Here is a 13496-nt window from a genome sequence, read left to right as displayed (position 1 = left end):
CTACCCCAGTAACCAGCCCAGCAGCACCATCGTCGTGGACATCACCTTATCGGGCCGACTTAAACGACTGGCATCGCCTGTCGTCCTTCAGCGGGCACGGGAGAGCAGCTACGATGCATTCGCCTTTCAACGCACCGCCCTTCTTTGTGCAGGTTGGTACCGCCCCATCTATACACTGTAAGCGCTCTAATAACGCATTTTTGCTGCTGCTCCCGTGCCCAAGTGTACTTCATGAAATTTTGTGTGACTGTATTTTTGTTTGTAAGTTGCTCTTTCTCTGTGGGGACGTCGAGCTAAACCCCGGGCCCAATCGTGTTGATTCTACCTCACATCACAATAAATTGCTTGCCGCTATTGCTGCCCTCTCTTCCAAACACGACCACCGTCATGAGGAGGTATACTGGAGGCATTTGCCGATCTGAAGAAAACTCAAGCAGCACTCGCGGCAAAGGTATCAGACCTTGCGGCCAGGCTAGAAACCGTTGAATCTATCGTTGAAAACCTAGATGTAGTGCCAGCTGCAACCGAAATCCAACGGACTGTTTCAGAGGCAGTTAATGCGGAGAGCGCCGAATTTACCTCTCGCCTGAATGAACTAGAGGACAGATCGCGGAGAGATAACCTCATTTTTTATGGAATCCCTGACAATTCATCTGAGACCTGGGCGGAATCTGAGGGTCACATCCGGGATATTTGCTCGCGTTTTTTTGAATTTGAACTACCCGAAGGAGCGATTTCCAGGGCGCATAGGTTAGGCTCTTTTGCGGCGAGTAAGACTCGCCCAATAATAACCAAATTCTGGTCTTTTAAAACAAAGGACCACATCCTGTCACTAAAAAGCAAGCTTAAAAATACAGATTTTTCTTTGAGTGAGGACTTCTGCCAAGCTACTCGGCATTTCAGGAAAAAGCTTATCGAATTCGGAAAAGCAAACGGGCAATGTTTTTCGCTGCAATACAACAAACTTGTGATGAATAAGAAGCAATATGGATACTGCGCAATAACCAACAGCGTTCACGCGCTTGATAGCTCCCGTCAGACAGGCGTACCTCGTGGTACACAGCCTCCTGATAGTGGCGGCGCTTCCGCGACCAGTCTCTCTCCGGAATCATCCTAGCAATCCCTTCCCAAATCCAATCTAAGCAATGTATCGTTTCTTTTCACCAACATTCGCAGCGTCATGAATAAGCGTGCCACCCTCTCTTCAGCCATCGATTCTTGCTCAGCCGATATTATCGTATTAACAGAAACGTGGCTCTCAGCGAAAATAAAAAGTAGTGAAATATTTGACTGCGATAAGGCGTACACAACATATCGTTATGACCGTGACGTCCGTATCGGTGGGGGCGTGCTCGTTGCTGTCAATGAAGCGTTTAATTCCTCTGTGGTTCCGATCAGGTCATCCTTAGAAATAGTATGTGTGCGAATCATTTTTTCCTGTCGTGACTATATTTTCTGTGCATGTTATCGATCCCCAGCTCCTTCCCCCTCCTTTTGTTCTGAACTTCATGATGTTCTGAATCTGCTGATTGTACGCTATCCCGATTCCCCATTGATCCTTATGGGTGATTTCAATTTTCCCGGTATTGTATGGCGTGCAGACTCCGTTAGCGTAAAACAAAACTTACCAGAAAATATAGAATTTTTGAATTTGTGTACGGACTTTAACCTCACTCAGCTTGTTCTTGAGCCCACACGGTCAACATCAACCTGTTCTAACACTCTAGAACTCGTACTTACAACTTCACCTGATCTCGTTTTTTCGATAACTTATCTCGATGGACTAAGTGATCGCATGTTACTACATTTCACCGCGCAAGCTCACCGCCCCTCGAGATCTAAGGTTTTCAAAATTATTAGGGATTATTCGCGTGCCAACACGGCACTAATTACAGCAGAAATGGAACGTTTTACCGAGGAATTCATAACTAACTATGAAGAACGATCTGTCAATGATAACTGGTTGCTTTTCAAAAACAAATTATTATCTTTGCTCAACGAACATGTACCCACCAGAAGGATTTGCACTAAACCTCGCTCTCCTTGGTTTAGTTCCACTTTACGCCGACTCCGCAACAAAAAGAAGCGTCTGTTCCGAAGCGCTAAACGTTCTAACCTCCCCAGCCGTTGGTCTGAGTACTATAGCATAAACAAGGAATATAACGACGCTGTTAGCAAGGCAAAAACATTTTTTAATTCCACACTGCCTGCTCTTCTTCAGACTAATCCCCGCAAAATTTGGAGCATAATGAGAGGTGAATCTCGATCTAATATTCAATTAACATGCTCTGACCTGGTTGTACCACCTGACCAATGCTGCACGGTTCTAAATAATGCTTTTTCTTCAGTGTTTCAAACAACAGCCCCTTCATTATATACCCATGTACCCCATGCCGATTTTCCGCCCATGGAACCTATTTTTGTTGGCTGGGTGGGCTTAACTAGGCTAATTCAGGGTTTAAAAATGTCTTCTTCTGCAGGCCCCGATGAAATTTGCTCTAAAATGTTGAAATTAACAGAAGTGTATTCATCCATTGTCCTTGCAAAGCTTTTTCATCAGTCATTACAGTGTTCATCGCTGCCCGCTGATTGGAATTCCGGAAAGGTGGTTCCCGTCTATAAGTCAGGTAACCCGCATCTTCCAGAAAACTATCGACCAATATCTCTCACAAGCATTTCCTGTAAGCTACTCGAACATATTATTTTCTCTCATTTAATGGACTTCCTTGAAACAAATTCCTTTTTTCATCCTTCCCAACACGGCTTCAGGAGAACATTTTCATGCGAAACCCAACTAGTATCCTTCACTAACGATCTCTTTGCCAATTCTGACGAAGGTTACGACACTCATTGCATCTTTCTTGATTTTCATAAGGCGTTCGATACCGTTTCTCATGAACTTCTCCTCGTTAAAATAAATCAATTAAACCTTGACCCTAATGTGCTTGGCTGGATTAAGTCCTTTCTCTCTAACAGGTCGCAATATGTCACTGCTAATCACTGTTCTTCCGATACCTCTGCCGTAACATCAGGGGTGCCGCAGGGCTCTGTGTTAGGTCCATTGTTATTTTTGATTTATATAAACGACCTTCCTAACTGTGTTAAGTTTTCAACCATTAAATTATTTGCTGATGATTCTGTGCTGTATTCCAAAATCACTAACCCAACTGATTCTATCAGACTTCAGAATGACCTAGATAACGTGTCTCTTTGGTGTCGTGACTGGCGGATGAAACTTAATTCAAGAAAATGTAAAATCATGCATGTATCTCGAAAACTTCAGCTTCTAACACTTGCATGTATCTTCTTAATGATGCTCCCTTATCCTCAGTGCACTCGTATAAATATCTTGGGCTTAACATTACTAACAATCTATCCTGGCAGAAACACGCCGAATACGTCACTAATAATGCTAACCGCATGCTCGGGTATTTGCGACGAAACTTTTCTTCCGTACCCATATCAGTGAAACCAAACCTTTACAAAACGTTAGTACGCTCTAAACTGGAATACGCATGCGCCATCTCAAGTAAGCCTAACTCAAGTAACCCTAACTCTCACTCTAGAAGCCGTTCAAAACCGCGCAACCCGTTTCATTTTGTGAAATTATTCCCGTCATGCTAGCGTCACAGCCATGAAAAAAACTCTGAACCTAACCGACTTATCATTCCATCGAAAATGCTCTCGCCTTTTTCTTTTTCATAAAATTTATCATTACAGTCCATCTTTAAAAGAGAACCTTCTCTCTTCCCCCTCTTACATTTCACCTCGTTTCGATCATTGCTTTAAAGTAGGTGTGCCATATTGCCGAACAAACCACTGCAGTGATTCCTTCATTCCCAGAACAAGCAAAGACTGGAACTGCCTTTCCGCTGCCACCGCATCCCTCATCGACCCTGCAAACTTCAAACTCTCCATTTTGCAGCAATTGTAACATTTCGCTTACTTTTTGTTGTATAACCCCCACTCCTTTCTGTAAAGCCTTCGGGCATGGAAAGTATTCAAATAAATAAATAAATAAATATTGTACAATAAATACAATAAAGGTGACTTAAGAGCGTGAAAAAACATTAACTCACGACGGCACGTGAAGCGCAACTCTCTGCTTGTGAGCTATAGCAGCTGGTCATTCATCGCCGCTGTCAGTCTCTGCGCGTTCAAAACTATCTACGACTAGCGAAAAATCCTCCAGGTCATGACGGTTTCTTTGAAAATCACTGCTGAAAGTATTCCGAGGTATTCTCTCCGCCAAACGACTTCGATAGCACCAACAATGCGTCATTCACCACGCACAACAACCACACGGCGCCACTCACCACGTTTTTCTGAGGGTGCGGAGATCATTTCGCTCCGATACGCGCCAAGAAAGGAATCGCTTGCAGTGTGCTGTTATCTATCAACATACATAAAAAAACAAGCGGCGAAGCGTTGGCCACGGTTTAGAAACGCAAATCGCGAGTCTGCACCGCTTTCCGCGTACAATGAATGGTATAGGATTCATGCGCTATAAAAGCTCTGACGAATGCTCTACGCACGTAAAACAAGGCGAGTTTTGACTAGAATGGTCAGACTATAACATTTAATTATCCAAAGTGGCTGCAGAACATCTCGTGAGGCTGGTATGTGTACTCTGCGGGCTATAATCGAAAGCGTGAGGTACCACGTATTTCACGAAAACTTCGCGTCTCGCAAAAACGAATCAGATTTATCGTGTCACGGACTGATTCACGAAACATACAAAGTGGTTTGTGTTCGCTTCTTGCTAACGCGTTAACACTGCAGCTAGAACCACCGAACAAGGGATCATTGGGAGCGTCTGTCTGCTAATCATCCTTGAGAGGACGCTCCTGAATTCCACTAGGCGGCACGACAGTGTATGAACATTGCGAATAGGATAGAGACACACAAGCATAGAGATGGACAGCTTAGCCTGGCAAAGTCGAGCTGAGGTGCTCGCCTTCTCACTATTAACGCGATAGCGTTAGAGAGCTCGTGTCGCAGAAATCCCGCCGTCAGCGTCGGCCCCATCGGTTGTGAGCGAAAAATCGTCTGTGCGTCAGTGAGCGAAAAAGCAAGTTACAGAGATCACCGTGGGAGGCCGCTACTTGTCCACTCTTGTGCATGCGATCACACTGAAAAGGCAGCGCATTCGAAGAAAAAAAGTGCTCAAGGGCACGAGGCGCGGTAGTTTGTTTGCCCTTGCCACCCCTCCCTGCTTAGCTTCCAGCGCTTTCTTAGGGACGAGAAAAGAGATAGTGCAATTGCAGCATGCGACAAACCTTTGTAACTCCACTCGCATTGGATGGATTCTTAAAATTTTTGCGGCATTGAATTCGTGAGGCAATAAGCTGTTCTAGTGAATTCATTCTATGGTTACTAGAAAAAGTGTTTCAGGGCCCCTTTGACGCGTTTTGCTCGACAAATGTCACGACGAAAACAAGCCCATTCGGCGATTTGTAGGCGCATTTGGAAAGTTTCAAACTACGTCGAAAAAGGCCGCGATGACGCACTTATCACCGATGAAAACACACAGGAACTTACAAACAGCTCTAAAAATGGACAACTATGTCCATCTTGCAGAAAACATAGCATGCCTTTCCAGAGGCGTTGATCAAGCAAACAGCAAACGCTAGATAATGTTCTGCTATCTGTGAGGCGTTGTGAGATTTCTTATGGCCTCCGAGATGGCGAGCACACGGCGTGTATCTTAGAGGCCATGCGACTCTTGCTTTAGATAAAAAACCTGTGTGTACCACTCGCTCGCGCGCGCTGGTACGATCTACAGTGTGTGTGTGTGTGTGTGTGTGTGTGTGTGTGTGTGTGTGTGTGTGTGTGTGTGTGTGTGTGTGTGTGTGTGTGTGTGTGTGTGTGTGTGTGTGTGTGTGTGTGTGTGTGTGTGTGTGTGTGTGTGTGTGTGTGTGTGTGTGTGTGTGCGTGCGTGCGTGCGTGCGTGCGTGTGTAACAAAACACATTAATAAGTATTCACTTAGCGGTTGAAGGGCGCACTAAGGGCCTGATTTCGCTATCACGTTCAACTCTTAAAGGCGAGGCTTAAGGGTCCCCTAATTTTTTAATTCTCTATCTTTCTAGCTCTTTGTCTCTGTTTCTCTTTTTCTCTACACTTTCTCGTTCTCCCACCCATGGCGACGCAATCGTGTGGTTCCTATATATGTTTTCTTCCACGATTTCCTCTTTCCGAGAGGTTATGTTCCCGACGTGACCAGACCCATCGAGCTCTACTTACTTCATGAACCAAACGACCTGGCCACCCATTTATAGATGTTTTTTTACTTATACTTGTCTACGTCTTCGTCATTTTTTGCTTTACATCCCTCTCTTCTTTCCTATTTCTCCTCTCCTATCTTCCTTTCCTCCTCCCTCCTCTCGAAAGAGTGAGCAGGCGTTGTGCCCTCCCAAGTGGCAGTTGCCAGCTAGCTCTCTCCCGCTTTCCTCTGTGTCCTTGTGTGTCCGTGTATGGAAATCAAATGAATAAATAAATTCCTGGATAGCCCAATGGTTGCACCACTCGCCTTCGGATCATATGCACCCAGATTCGAATGCCGCCTGACCGATAAGTTTTATTTCGTTTTACTTATTTCTTCTCCTCTCCACGTCTATTCTCTTCTTTCCCCTATCCAGTGCGTCGCATGCGACGCATCATGACGTCATCGCTCGGCTGTGTGCTTATGCTCACACCGACCAGCCTAACCTCCGGTTAAAGCATCCTGGCTGTTAAAAACTGCACATGCTCATGGGCGACCCGACAACGAATGACTATCAGCTTAATTCATTATCGAAGAGAACAGGTTATAAACAATTTTTCGGGTGCTGATAAATAATATGAAATAAAGTGCGACTATGACGAAAAACCTGAAATCAGCATTCATAACAAGAAAGTATCTTATTATTCAATGTAGCCTTTGGTCCTCCCAATGAAAGGGCGTTTTCTCATGTTCTTCAAAGAATGAAGCGACATTTCGATGTTTACCTCAAGATTCACTTCTACTCCACATTAGGCATCGTGTGAATAGCAAAATAATATGGTGTACCAAATCATCCTGTCCCACAAGATCAAGCAAAGTAATCGTCATCAAAACCTTCTCACACGCCGTAACATGTCAACTAATTGCAGTCACGTATCGGTTATCAGCGCAGGTTTTGAGTTAGCGATTGCTGTGAGGGCCGAACAGTTACAAGTAGTGGCCTTGATCATTTACTTTCGTTAATTGAATTCAATTCATGTAATTACCTGTAAACGTTGTAAAGATGAGTTTCTGTCCCTGATACACGTCGCCTTATCGATCAGAGACAAACTATTTTTTACAAAAGACGCTCACTGAAAACGTAGCTATATATAGAACTACAGGAGTGAATTGCAACATAACTTGTCAAGCACGAAAGAATAATTAATAAATTCTTGCCTCTTGTACTGTATTTATTTTCGGGTTTCTACCCAAAAGCACATAACGTTTTGGAGTGAATATTATATTATTTCAATATCTCTATTATCGGCATCACATGCGCTGTTGCACATATCCAGAGATAAATGTCAGCCAGCAGCCGCTAAGAGGACAAAAATTATCCAGCAGCCTCTAAGAGGACAAATGAGCTGGAAAAAATATTTTAAAAAAACACTTAGCGTTCGAAGATCGTAGAAGTTGGAAGCTGAAACTGTAGATGCTACGAGATCACGTGAAATCTTTCGCCACAACATGACTTTCATAAGCACCATTGTTTTGTAACTTCGCACATGCGCGAGCTTCGTTATTCTACAGGTAACCTTTGTACTAATAATATATTGAAATGATTGCATGGCGAATCATTACGCCTGCATTATCTCAGAGACGTCCCAGCACTGCGCCATAACGTAAGTGATACATGTTTTGTTTTATTGTCAGCAAAGGGGTCTCACATTGCCCGTAACTTATCTCATCAAATCAAACAAATAAGTTTATTTGGAATTTATTACTGCATCGGCACGATAGCTAACGCAGTGACAAAACAACAGGCTCCTACGTATAGCAGCTAGACAGGGGTGCTGTGTGTTTCCCTGGCTATATATAAAAAAAAAAGACGCGCATATAGATGTTTCAAAGAAGTAAATATTACCAGTTTACATATATACCCCTTTGACGTAACTGTATGATAAAAAGGTTAACGCAGCTTCAAACTATAGGAGTGCCAAGCCCGAAGCAAGTGTGCATGTAAAGGGGCAGCCCTCTGTTTTTCTTTTTTTTTTGAGTTTTCTCTTTTTTTTCTCTCATTCTTTTCCTTTTCTTGCTTTTCTTTCGTTTAATTCTTCGTTTTTCTATTTACATCTTTTTTAATTTATTGTTTTCTCTTCACGTTGAAAAGCGCACGTTGTAAAAATAAAAACGGGACGAAATCTTGAAATACAAGTCTGTGCTCGTTACGTCGTGTGCTCTTTTTTTTTCATCCCGTGTCTGTGTTTACAAAGCACAACTTGAAGATAAATCAACACCAACAAGCCCACCTTACAGCTCTTTTTTCTCTCTCTTGGTCTGTCAATTTTCCTTCCTATTTTCTTACACGAAATTGTTTCATGTCGGAATTCACCATGGCTCAACTAACGTACTTGCGTTACGGAAGTCATGTTGGAAAATTTATACCAAGAGATTGCAAAGATAAACCAGAAGACGAGCATCTGTCGCGCGCAATCGAACAAGCACACTATTTCAAGCGCACGGCGCTAATCACTACGCCGAGAAGCGTACGTTGTCTGGAGTGCTAACGGCAAGCCATCAATCTACACCATAGGCCATTTGGAAATTCTCAGGGCTTCGAAACTTCTGCGTGTTTTCGATATAGAGGCGAGATAGCGTGACAGCCTCGCCTTGGGCATGCGCTAAAGGTCATCGCCTCCACCAAGCGCCGCCTCCACGGAGCGTGGTCTCTCCGGCGCGCGTGCTTATCAGACTCGTCATTCGGGAGAGGACGAAGGTCACTTCGCACGCTGCCACGGCCGCGTTTACAAAGGAGCGCGCTGCTAACGCACGAAGCGGGAAGAATTGCGACAGTTGTTCGCGCTTGTCCCGTGTATACTTGTGCGCTCGTTGCGTGCGGCTTTCTTTATGTTTGAGCAGCGCGCTTTTAACTGTCGAGCTGCGTCGGACAGTTGTTAGTCCACTCTTGTCCCGTGTATGCCAATTTCATGCCTGCCTTCAGCTTGAGGTGTGCGCTGCAAGTACCGAGCTGCTTGTCGTTCCTAACGTCACTTGGCAATTTGTTGCCATAGCTGAAACAATGCACAATATACGTTCAACTACCTCTGTAAAGACGCGTTTCACTTTTGTGTTATACCGATTCCTACTCGGGGAGATCAGCCGCGTTCTTTTGTTTCATTCTTTGTCTATTTCTCTCTTGCTTCCTCTTTATACTATTTTTATTCGGGGTGTCGCCTGTCTTACTCCAAGCGGTCAGAGCACACGACAATCCGGGCTCCTAAAGTGCTTCGCACTTAGAATCAATAATAGCAGAGAGCAGTTCTTCTCCCAGAGGTAATTCGAAAAAGCGTATACTTGAACATGAAGTGAGAACATACTACGTAAGAGCTAAAAGGCATTTCACTTGTTAACTTTCAAAACATTTACATTTAAGCCTACCAAGCTGCCATGATTATATATATATATATATATATATATATATATATATATATATATATATATATATATATATATATATATTCCAGTTGTTATATATAACAACTAGAATATATATATATATATATATATATATATATATATTCCAGTTGTTCTTGTTTTACGAAGGACACCAGCTCCCGGCTGTCTGGTTTGACGCGCGACAATGTTTTGGGACATCCTATGGTACCTCTCAACTTTCAATTCGCAGCTAGCTTTGTAATAAATGCCGCTAAACGTGCGTCAAAAAGACTGCACAGTTGATTCATTTAATTTACACAATGAAAGCAGTTTTCAGTCGTTGTAACTCCCGTTGTAGTCGTAGTAGCACCACCTACTTCGTCGCAGTATTAAAAGTGTAAATCTTTAGTATTAGATAACTTGGGTCCCTTTGATCTAAATGAACACAGCTTACAAACTGCCTTGGTCCAATTTTTAAATTTTTAACGGCACCGCTAGTATTTAGTTAAGCTTGAAATCTACTTCTCGAAGTTTAGGTAATTGGGCCGTTAAGCATTTTCATTTTTTAACAAATAATGTCCTGCTTTAAGCGGGCTTGAAGAAGTACAAGTTCGCTATGTATCCTAGGTAACACTTTCAATGCCGGAAATGTTATAGATTGGGTCATGTCAGTGCTGTTTGTGAAAAACCTGGCTGTGTGCTCGCTATGCTCAGAATCACATAGAGCAGACGCTTGCCAGGCAGAACTTCGAAAATGTCGAAACTGTCATGTCCCTCACGAAGGATCGTCAAAAGATTACTTAATCATGAAAAAAAGGAAATGCAAGTGTTGAGGCAAATGGTCCGGGACGGCTCAACTGACAAGGAGGCCGCTGCCCAAATACGACGCTGGCGGTCTCGTCGCCGGAGGCCCCTGAGGAGACCCAGTGCCGAAGCAAGGACTGCACCTCACCAAATTATCGCCGGCTTACCACCCCAAGCATCCGGACACGCCGACGACAAATCCTCCAAGCAAGACAAAAGCATCACCGGCTCGCCTGAAGCATGGCCAGCGCTGCCAACGATATACCCGCCTTTTCAGCCGCCGCATCGCTCGTCTACAATCACTTTGGAACGAGAATGCGGTGATAGTCACGATAAAGAAATCGTAGCCATGGTAGAGGCCCTTATGAATGCCATTCGTATGCTCCTCACTAGCATTGACAGTCCGGCTGCTAAGAGTGCACTTCAGTTAGTGGATGCGCTGAAGCCGGTGCTATCATGTCTGGAAAGACACCATGGCTCCTCCTCTGCAAGCCTTTCGTAAAGAAGTCAAAGGAGCTTTGATATTTCAGTGGAATGCCCGAGGCCTCAAGCCCCATATTTCGGATATCCGATGATTTGTTTTTAAAAACCAGTTTCCAATTATTGTTATCTGTGAGCCACGGCTACACAATGCAATACGACTATCCAGGTACGAAGCCTTCAAGTCCGCTACCTGCAACGAACAGAGAAAAGTCATTGTATATATCGGATGCGACCTTACTTATATCGAGCACCGTGTAGCACCTCACGATGACAACCAGTATATCTGCTTGACAGTAAAACGTAGAGACCTCATTTTCACGCTTGTAGGCGCATATATATCAACTCCAAGTTCTTTTGAACCTGAAAGACTACGTGCACTGTTAACATCCACACCTGGACCATGGATCATCACCGGAGATTTCAACGCTCACCACCCACTATGGGAAAGTCAGAAGACAGACAGTCGCGGAAGGCAAGTATTCTCCTTTGCTCTGGAGCAGCCGCTGCTTTGTGTAACGACGGAAGCCCAACGTTTCTATGGGGAACGACATACAGCAGCTGCCTTGACTTGACATTTGTGTCACGAAGCTTAAATGGGAAAGTTAAGTGGTTCGCAGACTATAAAACTCATGGAAGCGACCACATACCAACTTATTTAAAGATCAAGGGACTGGTAAAATCGCCAAACTGGCGCAATACCTGAAACATGGCTCCACCAGAGGTGGAGCCATGTTTCAGGTATTGCGCCAGTTTGGCGATTTTACCTCTGGCTCCACCAGAGGTGGAGCCAGAGGTTTTCCACGGACGCAGGGGCGGATGCATGGGCATTGACTGGACAAAGTTCAGGTCACTGACGGAAAAGAGGTGTCAAAAAAATGAAGCGCCTCCTCTTGACACCCTCGAGGATATGATTAGAGGTGCTGCTCAAGAAGCGACTTATCATACTGAACATACTTCAAAATATTGTGAACATGAAGCGGAATTGGAACGGCTCAGAACGATCCGTCGTCGTGCAGAACGAAGATCATATAGGCGCACTAAGTCCATTCACGACTTGAGAGAGGCAAGGCGCCTACAGAAAAAAATTCAGTGGCGAATCAATTCACTTCATTCCTTTCGGTGGAAATCTCTGTACGAATCGTTGGATCCACACAGGCCTTTGACGCAGACATGGAGGATTGTTGGTGGTCTACGAACATCGCCACATCAACATCGCCCCTTCAAGTGTCTGTCTCTCCACGAAGGCCGCACCGGAGTCGAAGCAGCAGAATATTTCTGCATGAAAGTTGCCAGTCAGGCGTCCGCGTGGACCACGCGTCACGTAGAAAACGTTGCAGTCTCCAGAGATTTAAGATTGGACACCTTTTTCACCCTAGAGAACCTCCAAGCGGCCTTGACGGCATGCAAACGATCTTCATCGCCTGGTCCAGACGCAATAACGTACATGGCTCTTTGCAACCTCGGTGAAGCAGCTCGACGGGCCCTTCTGTCCATGTACAACGACTCGTGGAGCAGCGGATTTGTCCCTCATTCGTGGAAATCCAGCCGTCTTGTCCATGTGCTTAAACCAGGTAAATCTCCTCTGGACTTGACCTCTTATCACCCCATTGCGTTTACCAGCTGTTTCGGGAAAGTGATGGAGATGATGATTTTGACTCGCTTAGAATGATACCTGGAGCACCACGAAGTATACCCTGATACGATGACGGGCTTTCGGCATGGGCGGTCCGCAATCGATAAAGTTATAGACCTGGTCTCGTCTGTTCAGCATCAGAAAAGACTGAAACGTTTATCTGCGGCGTTGTTCTTGGACGAGAAAGGTGCATACGATAACGTATCACATGAAGCCATTCTGGATGTCATGGAAAATGCTGGATTAGAGAGTCGGATTTACCAATGAATTGACAGCTATTTGAAAGGCAGAATTTTCTTTGTACAGACGGAGAATGGCACAACAACGCATCATTGCATCCGTCGTGGTGTGCCTCAAGGTGGTGTTCTTAGCTCCACACTCTTCAATCTAGCGCTCCTCGGCCTGGTTGACGCACTTCCAGAATCTGTCCATCTATCAATATATGCAGATGACATCTGCATCTGGGCGTCAGGCTTAACACGCCTTCATTTGCGTGCCCGGCTTCAGAGAGCGGCTACACTAGCGACAAAGTACCTGGAAGAACGGGTACTAGAGCTGTCATCAGAGAAGTGCTCGCTTATAGCATTCACGCATAAGGCGATGAGCCCATATTTTATTAAAATCAACGGATACACGATCAACTACGTGAAGACCCACCGATTCCTTGGAGTCACAGTTGATCGCGACCTCTCCTAGAGCCCTCACATCGTCCACATGAAAACGAAACTCACCATGATCACCCACGTGCTGAGGTTCCTTGCTGGAAGAACGCGGGATGCATCGGTGCGAGCGATGCTTCAACTCTACACTGTTCTGTTCCTCGGTTATATGCGATACAGCTTACCCGTGCTTTGGGGAATCCGAAGAACAAACTTGCGCGTCCTCCAGTCGATCCAAGGTCAAGCACTGAGAATATGCCTTGATCTCCCGAGATGCGCGTCTACAGCAGCGACAGT

This window comes from Rhipicephalus microplus, chromosome 2 (genome assembly GCF_043290135.1).
Source record: "Rhipicephalus microplus isolate Deutch F79 chromosome 2, USDA_Rmic, whole genome shotgun sequence".
Lineage (NCBI taxonomy): Eukaryota > Metazoa > Arthropoda > Arachnida > Ixodida > Ixodidae > Rhipicephalus > Rhipicephalus microplus.
The sequence above is the reverse complement of the archived record's forward strand: the minus strand, read 5'-3'. Positions refer to the sequence as shown.